General features: G+C 39.9%; 1 long non-coding RNA gene across 1 annotated transcript; it reads left to right on the top strand.

The window, feature by feature from the left end:
* Window positions 1-16: 16 nt before the first annotated feature.
* Window positions 17-11200, top strand: LOC130151113 (uncharacterized). Its single transcript, XR_008822513.1, has 2 exons — window positions 17-3734; window positions 8039-11200. It is a non-coding gene; the product is annotated as an uncharacterized LOC130151113 (long non-coding RNA).
* Window positions 11201-13333: the final 2133 nt, after the last annotated feature.

The following is a 13333-nucleotide window of genomic DNA, read 5'->3' as shown; positions in this document are numbered from 1 at the left end:
CCTGTTTTTCCATTAGAATAACCTTGCATAACAGAGAGAGTTTGGTGGAAAATGTACATATCTTCCCAGCTCAGGCACCAGAAACCCATGAGAAGGACCCTGAAGACGAACTACACCTTAAGCAAAAAAAACAGTGCTTCCTGTTAAAAGTCAAGACACAAAAAAACTTGACGTACACCTTGTCTCAGGAAAGGTTTGACAGAACATGGCTCCGTAGTGTTCAGCAGCTCAAAACAACTGGGCCATTTGGTGCTGTGGATGGGCAGGCTACGGTGGGTCCCATTGTCACCGCACTCTCTTGCATAGTAGAGGCCACCTTGCACCACCGCCCTTGTTGACAGAATAAAAGGGAGTGGCATATCCCTGTTTTTCAAAACAGATGATCTCAACTCCTGGCACCGAGCATTTGACGTGTTTCTCACTGCCCTGCATTCAAGCAGCTCACCCCTGTGGCTGTGCTGCAGGGACTGCAGACCCTGCACCTCCACGTTACCTCAGCGAGATGCCCATCTGCTACCGCTACTGCAATTATGTAGAAAATTCAGGATTGTTCAGCAGCTGGTCCAAGGTGTGTCCCTGACAGACAGAAATACCTGGTAACCATCTGTATGAAGTCTCACATACCGTGTTAAATCAGTCCAGGGAGCAACGTGCCCCAGAAGAGCTACAGAAACCCAATGCTCAGCACACCAAATTTGTGCGCGAGCTTTGCCATTCCTTGCAAACAGTCCCATTGGAGGTAGGGTTTGACAGGAAGACAGTCTGTGGTTCAATTGACAGGCTGAAGGTGTGTGAGAGCCAGTTGTGCCTTCCAGAAATTTAGCATAAAATCCAGAGAACAATGAATTTGTTGTCTCTATTGATTTTTGAAACAATGTAGCACCTAAGCTGTGTGTTGGCATGTTTTCAGAATGGTTTCAGCCTTTGTATAGTCCCCTTATTGGTTGCAATTGCATGGCAAAATTAACCGCTTTAGTCTCAGGCTAAGAATGCTACTTTTGTATTATGTTGATTACATTATCTTACATGCTGATAATAATCATACATGGTCTTGCTTTTTTTATACTGGTGTTTTCCAGTAAATGCACTCGTGTCATTTAAAAAAATCAATAGCTGTATTATCTTCAGATTGCCTCATGTATTGCAGCACTGTAAGAAACCAGGTGTTGGAAATACAATGTTAAGCCACCCAAAGCCACCGCAGTTAATCAGATTTAACACCTAACTGAACTAGGCTCAACCAGAGCTTTTGGTAGGAGTGGGAATAAACAATCCTGCTTAAGTAACTCTGTTGTATTATGTGAGAGCCCATTAATAGCTGCAGTTTCTATTAAAGCTGGATGTAATTCTAGAAGCCAAAGGCCCTGTTCTTGTTTAAGCATGTTTTGTACCTCGCATTTCTCTGGTACAGCAGGTCTTGGAAGGGCCTACCACTTATTTTTCTATGACCTGCAGACAGACTATTGATCATAAATGTATTTGCTTTTAATTAATATAGCATCAGGAAAAGCATATGAGAGGAGACTGCAGAGAGTACGCTCTGCTGGTTGACCTCCACAGTGATGCCATAGCACTGAGTCACTCTTTATTCATTCTCTTGAACCTGTAATGAAAAGGTGCATACTCTACCACAATTAAAGGGTTAACCTTTGTCATAGTTAGCCAGATTTCCACGACCAAACCGATGCAAAAACTTAGCTTTTGTGTTGCCTGAATAACAGAATTCCCCCAAACAACTCACACTTGAAATGGAACAAAACCCCCACCTCCAAAGCGCAAGCAGAGAGCAGGCATTGGTGTGGAGGGCCGGGGGTTCCTTGAGATGGGGTGGGATTAGAGACAGACTCCCAGGGAGTCAAGGTGAGTACAGCAAGAAGAGGGGACAGGAGCTCAAGGATGTCCTACCGCATTTTACTTTAAAAGGTATGCTTTTTCCTTTGTGGCAGTGCTTGAACTTGACTTTTTTCTCTTAAAAGGAACAGCCTTTTCTTTTTTTTTGTGGCTTAGCGTAACAAAAGAACGAGCTTTTGAATGGTAGCTTGCTTTTCTTTGGCTTTCAGACAAGGGGAACGTTCCAATATCTCAGAATATATATTTTACCCATAGAAAAATGGGCTTTTTTATCCTCCTGTATCCTTTTTGATCCCTCTGCATAATTTTCTTAGGTTTCCATGCTTTTATCTTCACTCCATGAAGATATGCCCTTGGATCTTCCCAGTACATATGGTTGGGAACCTGCAACTTTGTGTACCAGGGCCGTTGTCACTGCTGGGGACATTGTAGTGGTCATAACCACTGCTTCCTGTACTGACTACACTGTTCCAGTGCTCATACTTTTAAGATCCCTGATATCAGTTCCCCCCTTCATAGGACTCATAGGCAACCCCCAGCAATTTTGCACCCCTACAGTCATGCCTTTTCCCAGAGCAAGCTGTCTGGAAGGAGACAGACCTTCCTGCAGAGAAGTTTGTCTCAGGAATTTCCAAATTCCTTCTCCTTCCTGTTACCCAGCAAATCTAACAGTCTCTCCTTTGACAGAGGCTCCTAGAAAAACACAGTCTCCGTAACTGCTGAAGGACTGATGCAGATTAAGGGGAAAAAACATGGGTTAATACATTTCCAGAACCTCTTTATTCCATAGACAATGCTGACCAGGAGCATACACAGTGGAGGGTGAAATATCCTGGGGAGATCACAGAAAAAATCCTGTTGCATAAAAACAATATGCTTCAAGAAAAACAGAAAGGCAGATAGGTGCATCTGTTATCAATCAGCTCTTCAGACAACAAGTTTAGGAGTCGTGGAGCAAAAGAAACAAGCCTTCCCTAGGGCTGAAATTCCTCCTTGGAATTTCTCAAATGTCCATGGCTGCAGAGCTGTAGTTCCCAGTCTGCCCCGTGCCTCCTTACCAGCCTGACCACCCAGCCGGGGAAACAAGCAAAATGTTGACTACCTGTCCAGAGACCATACCGGCTAGCTGGGAAAAGACACGGTTGCCTTACCAGTACATTAAGAGCTTTAGGCCATTAATTAACAATCCAACAAAGTGCTGATCAATTCCTGATCACATACGTACTAAATCACGGATTTTTTATTTGTTTGCTTTCAGTAAGGATATTTAAATTACAAAATTAACTTCCTGTGAAGTTGTCTATAGTACCAATTCAGCTTTTCTCCCTGAGTGGAAACTGCAGAGTACATTACACTGAGTGCTCATATACTAATGTTAAAAGCAGTTTGTTTTATAATGACAATGCTGACTGAATAGCAAAAGTTTCTGTAAAAACACTGGTATTTAAAGCTTGAACTCATGTCCTTGTATAACTCCCTTGTCCTTAGGGCCCTCAGTTCTGGCTCCCAGCTCCCTCCTCATTCCTAGCTGTCCCAGGTATCCATGCACCTCGTCTTTAACTCCAGGCAGCCGGATCTGCGTTGCCCTTTATTTGCCCTTCCTGACTTATTGCAGGCAACGCGGTTCCTGCCACTTGCCGCTCCAGCACTGGGCTCCCTGGCAGTTCTTGCAAGGAGAGTGGGGCCTGAAGCAATGAACTCCTGGGGGCAGGGAGAGAGGGGGAGGCAACCTCAAGGAGCATGTTCTGGCTGTATCGAGAGTGCATCCACATTAGTATGTTGGTTTGGATGATCTTTTGTTCTGCAGGTCCTTTCCTAGAGGAGTGGGTTGTCATCATGTGTGTGGCAGCAAGAGGCAGACCCCCCAGAAGAACCCTGCATCGGTACTGTATGTTCTCTTCACTTCCAAAGTGTGTTCTTGTACTCTTGGATATTTCCAAACCCTCCCTCAGCATCTGGACTCTGACTTCAAACTGAGGAGAATTCAGTAATGAATGTAGTTAATTTGAAACTGATTATTGTTTTTAAGGTCAATAATGGGAAAACCATGAGCACACAGCCCTCCTGAGAACACAACTCTGCAGGGATATGTTTCCCTTAACCAAACAATGCCATAGTAACTCACGGGATGTTTGCCTACACAACCTGCCAATCTACTGCCATGCTTTCCCTGTTGCTTAAAGCAGGCCTCACAAAACCTGCACTAAAAGTATGCAACAGTTACTACAGCATGCTTATTTCACTCAGAATAGGCTTAATAGGATGTGTTACTTGTGAATTTTTAAGTAAATCATCCAAATTCTCCTTGCATTTGCTGAAAAAAAAAATGTTCAATCTCTTCTGTTTGGTTTCTGTACTTGGAAAGCACAGGCTAAGTTTCACTATCCATGCTTCAATAAAAAACAGTGTTTCCTGTAAGTGCTGCCTATCTTCCTTGATCAGCCAAGGTTTACATCATGGACAAATATGCACATTTGTATTCAGAGGATGCAGACTCAGGATGCGTCCAACCTATTTCCCTACCACAACCTCATCATCCCCCGCTTCAGGTTCCTCTGTTCCCCAGGCACCACCCTGATTCATAATCTCAAGAAAGTAAGAGATGCTTGATGATCTTGCAGACCTGCACAACAACTGTTTTCAGTGTGGATTTTCCAGCCCAATTGACTGCCCACTATCTGCTAAGCAGGCTGGTGTTGCTAACTTCTGCAGCGTGAATGCTATTTGCTTATCTGCCATCAGAGAGGCTCTCACTCTGGTGTCTCTTAATGAAGGCCAGGGCCATTTCCTCTTCAGCATACAATTTCATTTATGTGGCTTTCTTCACTCTGAATTTCTTCATCCACTGCTAGTTACCCAGAACCTGCAAGACACAATTTTACCTTCTGATATGCTTTTTTAGGCCCAGAATCATTATTCCATAGCATTAGTTTTTCCTCCTCTCCAAAATGTCATCATTCTTGTCCCATCACTAATCATCATTTTCGAAGCACTTGCTTAAGTTTCATGTATGTGAAAGATATGCAAACCATAAATGTAGAGTACATTACCTTTTACAGATCTCATGCTGATGGCAGAGAGGAAATCGTGAAGTATGGACTTTTATTTTAAAAAAAAAAACCCAAACTGTATTTTAGAAAACACAGTGCAAGGAGAACTGTGGGAAACTGATTCTAATATCTTGACACTGGATAAATTCTGCACAGAAGAGTGCAGTGCAAGTTAGCACTGGGAGACCTCCTCACATTTTGGTGTGGCTTGGCTCCAACCAGTACAACCACACTTGGTGAAGATGGGTTGTGTCGGGCTGAGCAGCTTGCTGTGAATGTACTCTGGTGTTGCAGTGTCAGCTGCTGTAGGCTGACAGCATACTTTCTCGTGTAGTCATATTTTTAAACCTTGGGTTTGTCAGTTAACTGTGCTTTGACTCGAGGTCTAGAGAACCAGCCTAGATGCAGACGTCAGTATTGCAGGCATCTAAAGTTAGATAATATGAATTCCAGTGCTAATGCTGTAAAGATGGAAGAAAGTGCTTTCAGATCAAAGTTCAGCAGGGGTCTTTGTTGCCACTTTTTAAAAATACTTTAAGAAACTTACAAATATTTTCTCTCCAGTAAGGATGCATCAATCTTTCAGTCCCTGAAACAAAGGCATGCTTTTATGCAGCTGTTTCATGCAGCATTCATGCAAAAATCTTAGCAGTTTAAATAAATAAATTATATTTATAGAATAAATTATTCCATATATTATGATTTATTATAACATAGTTCGTAGTGTTCCTGAAACTACATAATGAAATTGTTGGTGTTGCTGCACGGGCAAGTAGTTTCTCTGCTCGCTCTTCCCAGACTGACCATATAGTTTCACTGTCACCCTTATGCTTACTCTTCCAATAGAACAAGTAGATCCTTTGGTGCACCTAGAAAATTTAATGAATCCTTGTCTAAAGTAAGTCGGGTGATTCATGCCCTAAACCTACCTGTTCTTCTACATTGACCACCAAGGGAAGCCCTGGGTGACACATCTTAGTTATCAACACCTGCACTGTATATGTAAAAGTTAAATGGGTTTCATTTCTCTGGTGGTGTCTGTAATGGCTTCAGACATTTCGTAGCAAAAATTAAACATATGACACCTTCCAAAGAGCTCAAATACATATTTTCTGAAAGCCAAGAAAGAACCTGAAAGTTCTTTGACCAAAGGAAAATATTGATCAGCCTTTTCATGAATCTTTTTGCCACAGAGCGATTAACATCTTAAAACTGTCCACAAAGTAAATGCACACAGACACAGTTGAGAAGAATACACCAAGAGGGAAAGGTGCAGGATCTGGAGCAGATAATCTTAAGCAGAGGAAGTAGGCAAAACCTGGACAGAACTTACTGAGGTTCTATATAAAGAATATTTTCTAGTTTTCTCTGTAAAATTAAATATGGAAAGCTTCTCAAACTGAAATATATCCTATTCTAGACTAAAAAATTAAACTGAGAAAACAGTAAAACTTTATCACTCTAATAGTCATGTCAAATGGCATTGTGTTAGCATGCTGCATTACATTATTTTCCTGACATAAAAAGACCTGGATACAGATAAATAAATTCTTAAATTACATGTCTAAATCTTGCCATTTCCCTTAAAAACTAGAGACTGAAGAGATAGTCTGAGTTAACTTCTTGCTCTAAAGCACAGAAAAGAAATCCAAAGTAATGTTTGTATGTGATGCTCTACAATTTGAAGAACTAATTTGAAGTTACTAACCTCTTGTATCCCCAACTATGTTGGGTGACTATGAGTCAAGAAAATTGCTACTATCTCCTACCATTGCCAATGTATGTCACCCTTACTACAAGGAACACGTTTCCTTGTTGGAGGCAAGTTTGGATATAGAGTATCCAGACCAAAAGAGTTCTTCAAGAAAAGCCTTGAACACCTTGCTGAAATATGAATTAAATAGGCCAGAAAGAGGTAGGTGGGAGAAGTTATATGTTGCAAGTACTAAGTTAAAAAACCCCAAAACAATATTATGGTTAACCTGATGGTATTGCTTAAGATGTGTGCCTTTTTTCATAACCAGGCAGCATGTATTCTGTAATTGCACACCGAATGAAACCACTAGTATGAGATACTCTGTTGATCAAATGACAAAAACGCTTCTGCACTTGCAGTTAGTAATAAAAGTTCAATGTGTGTCTTCGACAACAGTTGGCCTAGCTGGTCCATGACTTCAAAGCTGCAGTCAAAGACAGTTGTGCAATTTAGACTTTAGTATTTTGAAAACATGGAGAGAGTGGTAGAATTAAACTACTGAAGAAATATTTATGAAAAGTAAGGGCACAAAGTACACTCTGGTTTAATTGAGGACTACCGATCCATAGCAAAAAAAAAAAGGAGTGCAGTCACGAAGAACTAATATTTTTTGCCAGACCTTGTTGGATGTTATGATCAGCTCCACTTATGTACAACCCTGTGTAAAATCTTTGCCTTCCAATCTCCAAAATAGCTACATTACTTTTTGTATCATCCAAAAATATGCCCTCTGTCACAGTTTATCCTAGAGCAACTTTCAGAAATGAGTCACAACCTTTGTTTAAAGGTTTTATTTTTGAAATGCTGACACCAGCTTAGCTGTAGCACTGTCAACAGGGAATGCTACTACAGAGACTTAAATGATGCTGTCACGTAGAGTAGAATAAATTATTTCAATTGTAAACCAGCTAATTACACATTAAATCTGGTATCTCCTCCTCTTTGTTACAAGAAAGCTTTTTCCTGCTATGGATGAAATACAGCACTGTGCATAAAGCGCTATAAAGAGCCATTTTGTTTTTATCAGTATTGCTTAGTGTCTCATTTTAAGATTTGTATTTCTATTCATGTGATAGCCTCATGTTTTCTTTTGGCTTCAGTTTTGTGCTTTTTAAATTTCTTATGTACACATTGACAAATAGCCCAGAGGTCAAATCCCAATTTATTAATGTCTGAAATCTCATTATTTTTAAACAGATCTCATTAGTTTAAGACCTAACTGATGATTTTTTATGCTTAGGCTTATTAAAGTCGATAATAATATAACCAATGTAAATCCCTTCTTTATATAAATGAGCAATTAGAAACAATGTAAGCAATTACAAGCTATATAAATATTTTAATTATTTTTGTGATAAATATGATTAATTTTTCCCTGCAGAAGCTTGATTATAAATCAGTCACAATCAGGTGTCTCTGCAGAAGTGACCATTATACAGAGGAAACAGCCTGGCTTTCTTCAGTCATGTCAATAAGGAATGAACATGCCCTACCTCCAAGACAGACTAAATGAAAATAAAATGAGTATCACTCCAAACTGAACATTGGCTATACCTATGCACTCTTGGGAGAAACATGGCTTTCAGTGTTTCAGTGTTGTGTCCATGAGAATCCTTTTAGCTTTGATCATAAGCTTTGTATATAGGGTCATAAAAAAAGGGGTGCATCTTTGTTAACCATGTAAATAAAACTCCTCTGTGAGGTTGACATCCTACCCTTCCCAGGTAGGTTCCTTCAAATTTTTTTTTTTATACTGTCTAGTTTGGGTATTTGAAAAGATGGAGCTTTTGCTTTTCCTTAAAGTATAAGAAAACTTTGCATTTTTTTCTGAAGCAAATAATGTGTTTTGCCTACTGCACCTTTCTTGGTTTAGTCGCTTATCAGAAGATAATGGGGAGATGTGAACTCTCAACGATCTACATGAAGGAAATGAGACACAGAAACTTTAATAAAGACCTCTTCTGTGTTCACTCAATATTTAACTACAGATACAGCCGATGCCATAGGGCAGAATAAGGGAAGTTTAAGTGAGTCTTTTCATTTTCAGGAACACAACTGCAAAAGATCTCAAGCAGCAGTTTCCGTGTACTTTTTAATTATCCAAATGCAGGGATTGACAGAAGTTTTTAGAACACTGGAAAAAAAAACAATAAGAAACAAGCAAGATTACCCAATTGTCTTTCTTCAGCCCCCCTTTGAAGGTCACCTGTAACTAGTTTAGAATATGATTGAATAATACCATATGTTTAGTAAATTAGGTACAAACAGTAAAGGTAACTACAACTGAGCTAAAAGCATTTAAAAGTAATCTTCACAGATAAAACGAAAACATTTATGTTGTAATCCTTACATTGTGAATTACATTCATTACTGTATTCAGTGAGCTACTGTATTCAGAGGGCTACAACAGTTATAACACAATTTCACTGGGTCAAAATTGATTTGGGGAAAGATGGTAAGAGCTTCTACTCCAAAAGTAAGCAGTATTCTCAATTTCAAAAAGACAAGCTTTGATAAACAAAGGAACTGAGGATAATACAATTATTTTAAGTGAAGAGGATAAAACTAGGTGAACTTTGTGTCTCAAGAAAGCAGAAAAAGTTCTACTGAAGAGAGCTAGTTGAATAAATAACCACAAGCAAAAAGCAAAACATTTACAAAATGGCAAAGAGGATTAAGCACAAAGGAAATTTTATCTGAGGGATCAAGAAAAGGAAGGACAAAGTGAGAATTGCCAAAAATCAAGCTGAGTTAGACTTCCAGAAAGATATGAAAAGCAAACAATAAAAAAGATTCTTCATCCCCATAAACAAAAGACAATAAAGAAAGGACTGTAGTGTTATGGAATATGAAATAGAGAGAGATGGAAGATAATCTTGGCAAAAGATAAATTGCACTTTGCTATTGATTTGAAATGAATACTTTTCCTCAGTTTTTAACGACTACAATGATTGATCATGGGAGCAAAGGCAATTTAGATAATGGCAGGAGTGTATGGAAAAGCATCGTTCAGAACAAAGTTAGAGCAGAACTCTTCTCTACCCTGTTCCTGAAAAGAACTGTGAGCTCATGGGTCCACTGCCAGGTGGATGAAGAGGAGCAAATTTCACACCTATCACTGAAAAAAAAGGTGGTTAATTCCAGCAGTGGTGGTTTTATAGCCCATCACCATGACATCCAGGTATGTAGAACACACATAAACAAGTAGTAATTACAATTTAGGCCAAAACTGAAATTCACAGCCTTTTTATGTCATTCACCTTTTCCAAATGTAACTGAGTGACATTTCTATTTGCCAAGTGTTTCCTGCTGGGTATGTAAGCTAAACTTTAAGAAGCTTCAGTGATTTCATGTTTTTAATAAGACATAATAAGCACTGTCCAAGTATTAAATGTATGCTACTTCTACTATTATGATTTAACATACACAGAATTCTACAAGACTTACTTAATTGTCAAAATGTCCTTTTTTTTTTCTTTTTTTTTTGTAAGCAGTTGTCATTTTTCAAGAGATTAACTGCATGGCAGTACTATACTTACAACTATCAGTCAAATCTGAACTGACTGCAGAGGAAACCATAATGGCCTCCTGAAAATGATTTCACATGAGGACAGTTCTTTGTTTTTACTTTCCTCATGCAATTTAGAAGGGCATTTGCTCATTGTAGACAGGAAATTCATTTATTCAGTAGGAACTAATCATGAGGTGTTTGCAATCAGTTTTCTCAGCTAAAAATAGCTCAAGTTACTAAAAGATCATTGCTGCTTGTTACTACAATGACACAATTTAGAATTTCTATCATGTATAATAGCCCAGATTTGCTGAGAAATTCTGTTCCATGAGTTTTGACTCACTGAACTGTGAAGTTGGCTGTGGTTGCTGTCCTCTCTGTAAGCAGAAATCTGAGAAGTGGGGCAAGCAAATCAGAATGGGAATGGAGGAGCAGAGCCAGCTTGGCAATATTAGAGATGAGTGCTTTTGTTTTTAAAGGAAGGGAAAAAATGCCTTGAAAGTTGTGCATTCTCTGTGCCTACACTGGCTCTGTAGCAACTTGCTTTTCTGTTCTTGTAATAACCATCAAAACAAGACAGCAAAAGTGCTCTTCCTCACAGCACACTAGTTTTTGCTTCTCACAGTCACATACCAGGTTTGCATAGAATTAGCCTAACATAACCTTTACATAAATATTAGCAATGAATGTTCTCCTCCACAAAAAGCAAGCACAATTCTTTGCTGCCCATTGGGTGGAGGGCTGGTAAGGGCAGCTTTATCCCATATTTGAGTCTTCATTTGTGTTGGCAATGCCTCTCATGTAAGTTGGCAGCCCTAAATTACTTTGCTGCCACAGCCCCCTATGGATCATTGCAGCAGCTCGAAATAGCTGTTCAAAGTGAGGAAACCTCTACACAAGGAATTTTCCCTAGGGAGACATTTCAAGAACTCTACAGCCCCTTTGTGCTACTGGGAAAGTGTAAAGAGACTGTGTAAGAATACAGAATTCATCATTGTCCTTTCCATACAATAAAACATTCATACTTCCTCATCTTTCTTTCTGGACTTGATTATTTGTTGACACCAAGCTTGTCCTATTCAAGAACGTGGGTAAGAGCAAAGATTGCTTCATGCTAACTCTGTAAGCTCTGTGAGCTGCAGCTGGTTTAGCAATGAAAATAGGGAGCAGCTTTGGCACCATACAGGCTTGCATCCCATTTCTGACTGCCCCAAAACATTGTTTTGGCATGCAGGAACCCTGAACCACTCTGACTTGGGCTTGGTTACACACCTAACATAAAGAAATGCAAACAGAGTTGATATAGTTACAGGAATTTTTTACGAAATAGAATTTCCTCCTGTGCACAGGGTAATGTACCTGGCCAGTTACAGCCTGTTGTGCCAGAAAATTACTACAAAGGAACCAGATCATAAACAATTTTTGGTCCTGCATCTCACAATCATATGATGATATCTGAGCCTTCCTGTCTTCCCAAGCCTTCCTTCCTCCAGATTCAAATGTCTGATTAACGTTATGAAATCATTTAAACTGCTCTAGATAAATTAGCGTAACCTCTTTGAATGGACACTTTCAAACCTGCTAGTCCTTCAGCTCCTGTTCTGCCCTTTATCTCTGGGTAATCACAGTTGTAAACATGAATTCAGCAACCATCTTTCCAACGATGACTCACAGAACCTCCCTCTAATCCACAACAATCTCCTTCTGTCCTTCCTGAAATCTCAGCCTGTCTTTCAGACAATACTTTGTTCATGTCTGGCTGTCAGTCAAGTTCAAAAAAGAGCTTTCAGTGTTTCTTTCCTTTCCCTCCTCCACCTGTTTTGTGCGTATCTGTCAGCGATCCAGTCTCTCATGAATATATACATTTCTTTTTATGTGTCCATACCCATACTCTCTGGCTTCAAATATACTACATCACCCTGCTAATTTTCTATCACATCAGGGAAAGTACTTGTCTTTGTACTCAAATTCTTCCACTGTTTCGTATTAGTGCTGAGATCACTTCCCTCCTCGTGCCAGCTGGGGATGCTGGGCTGTACTGTCCCTTGTTAAACTCTGAAGCAAGTACCTCACATCGCTTTGTAGGTTATCCTTCACACTGAGAAGTTTCCTAAAAGTAAAAAATAATTGACTTCATCTTTTGGAATCTTGTCCTCCTCTGAAGTGTCTTAGAAACACTCTTATGGGTGATTGGTGTGCCTTAAACCCCAGAGACAACAGTCACAGCTAGTGGATTAGGCCCACTTGTACTAGTGCCTGGTAGCAGGTGAGAAGACACTGAAGTCCTGAATTGGGAAAGGCAGAGAAAGCACTAGCTGAAGGGGGCAGACGAGCACAGGCAGACCAGGAAATGCTGGAGTTTGTGTGCACATGGTCCGAGACATGTGGTGAGACCACACTACAGTCAAAGTTCAGGAAGTCAGAGTCCATAAGAGGCAGGATTCAAGACAAGTAAAAGACACATCTGGCTGAGGCCATGTCACACAGATCACTTGCAAACAGAAAGTAGGATCTAGTACCTAACTGAGACTCAATTAAATCATCAGAAGACAGGACTAGGAACTAGTATTATGGACCCAGAAACAAGGATGGGGGACTGGTCTTAAAAGTAAATGCTGGGCAGAGTCCAAAAACACTCAGCTGTAGTCACAAGCACTTCAAGCTGATAAAATCCATCGTGGCTACTGAAACATGTGGTCCTGCACTCCCTATGTGTAATTTCTTGTGCATGCCCAAGCACAACCACTTACTTACACCAACACAAGCATTTATGTAGCTAGATGTGAACTAGCTTGGGAAACTGATGATCACAAATTAAAAACTATTAACCATGATTAAAACTAAGTACTTAGCATTAAACCTGATGCAGCCCACTTATAGCCATGCAAGTGCTTGTACCGGCACAAAGAGGCAGCATGTAGGCAGAAATAAGCAGTTGAGAAAGGAAGACTGGCTTTTCATGGTAGTAAGAACTTACACAAAGTTTAGTTAAGACCCATTGAAACCACAGCACTGGAGAACATGTTTTCTGTTCCCTCAATAAGGCTGTGTTATATCGCTTTTCCCTCTATATGGTTGCATTAAGGCTGCAGTAAGGCTGCATACAGTGGCAACTAGCCACCTAGGAATGATTCACATCCAGCTGCCTCAGGAATGACTCACTGG

Source organism: Falco biarmicus, chromosome 6 (assembly GCF_023638135.1).
Source record: "Falco biarmicus isolate bFalBia1 chromosome 6, bFalBia1.pri, whole genome shotgun sequence".
Lineage (NCBI taxonomy): Eukaryota > Metazoa > Chordata > Aves > Falconiformes > Falconidae > Falco > Falco biarmicus.
Note: the sequence above shows the minus strand (reverse complement) of the source record. Positions and strands in the feature narration are given on the sequence as shown.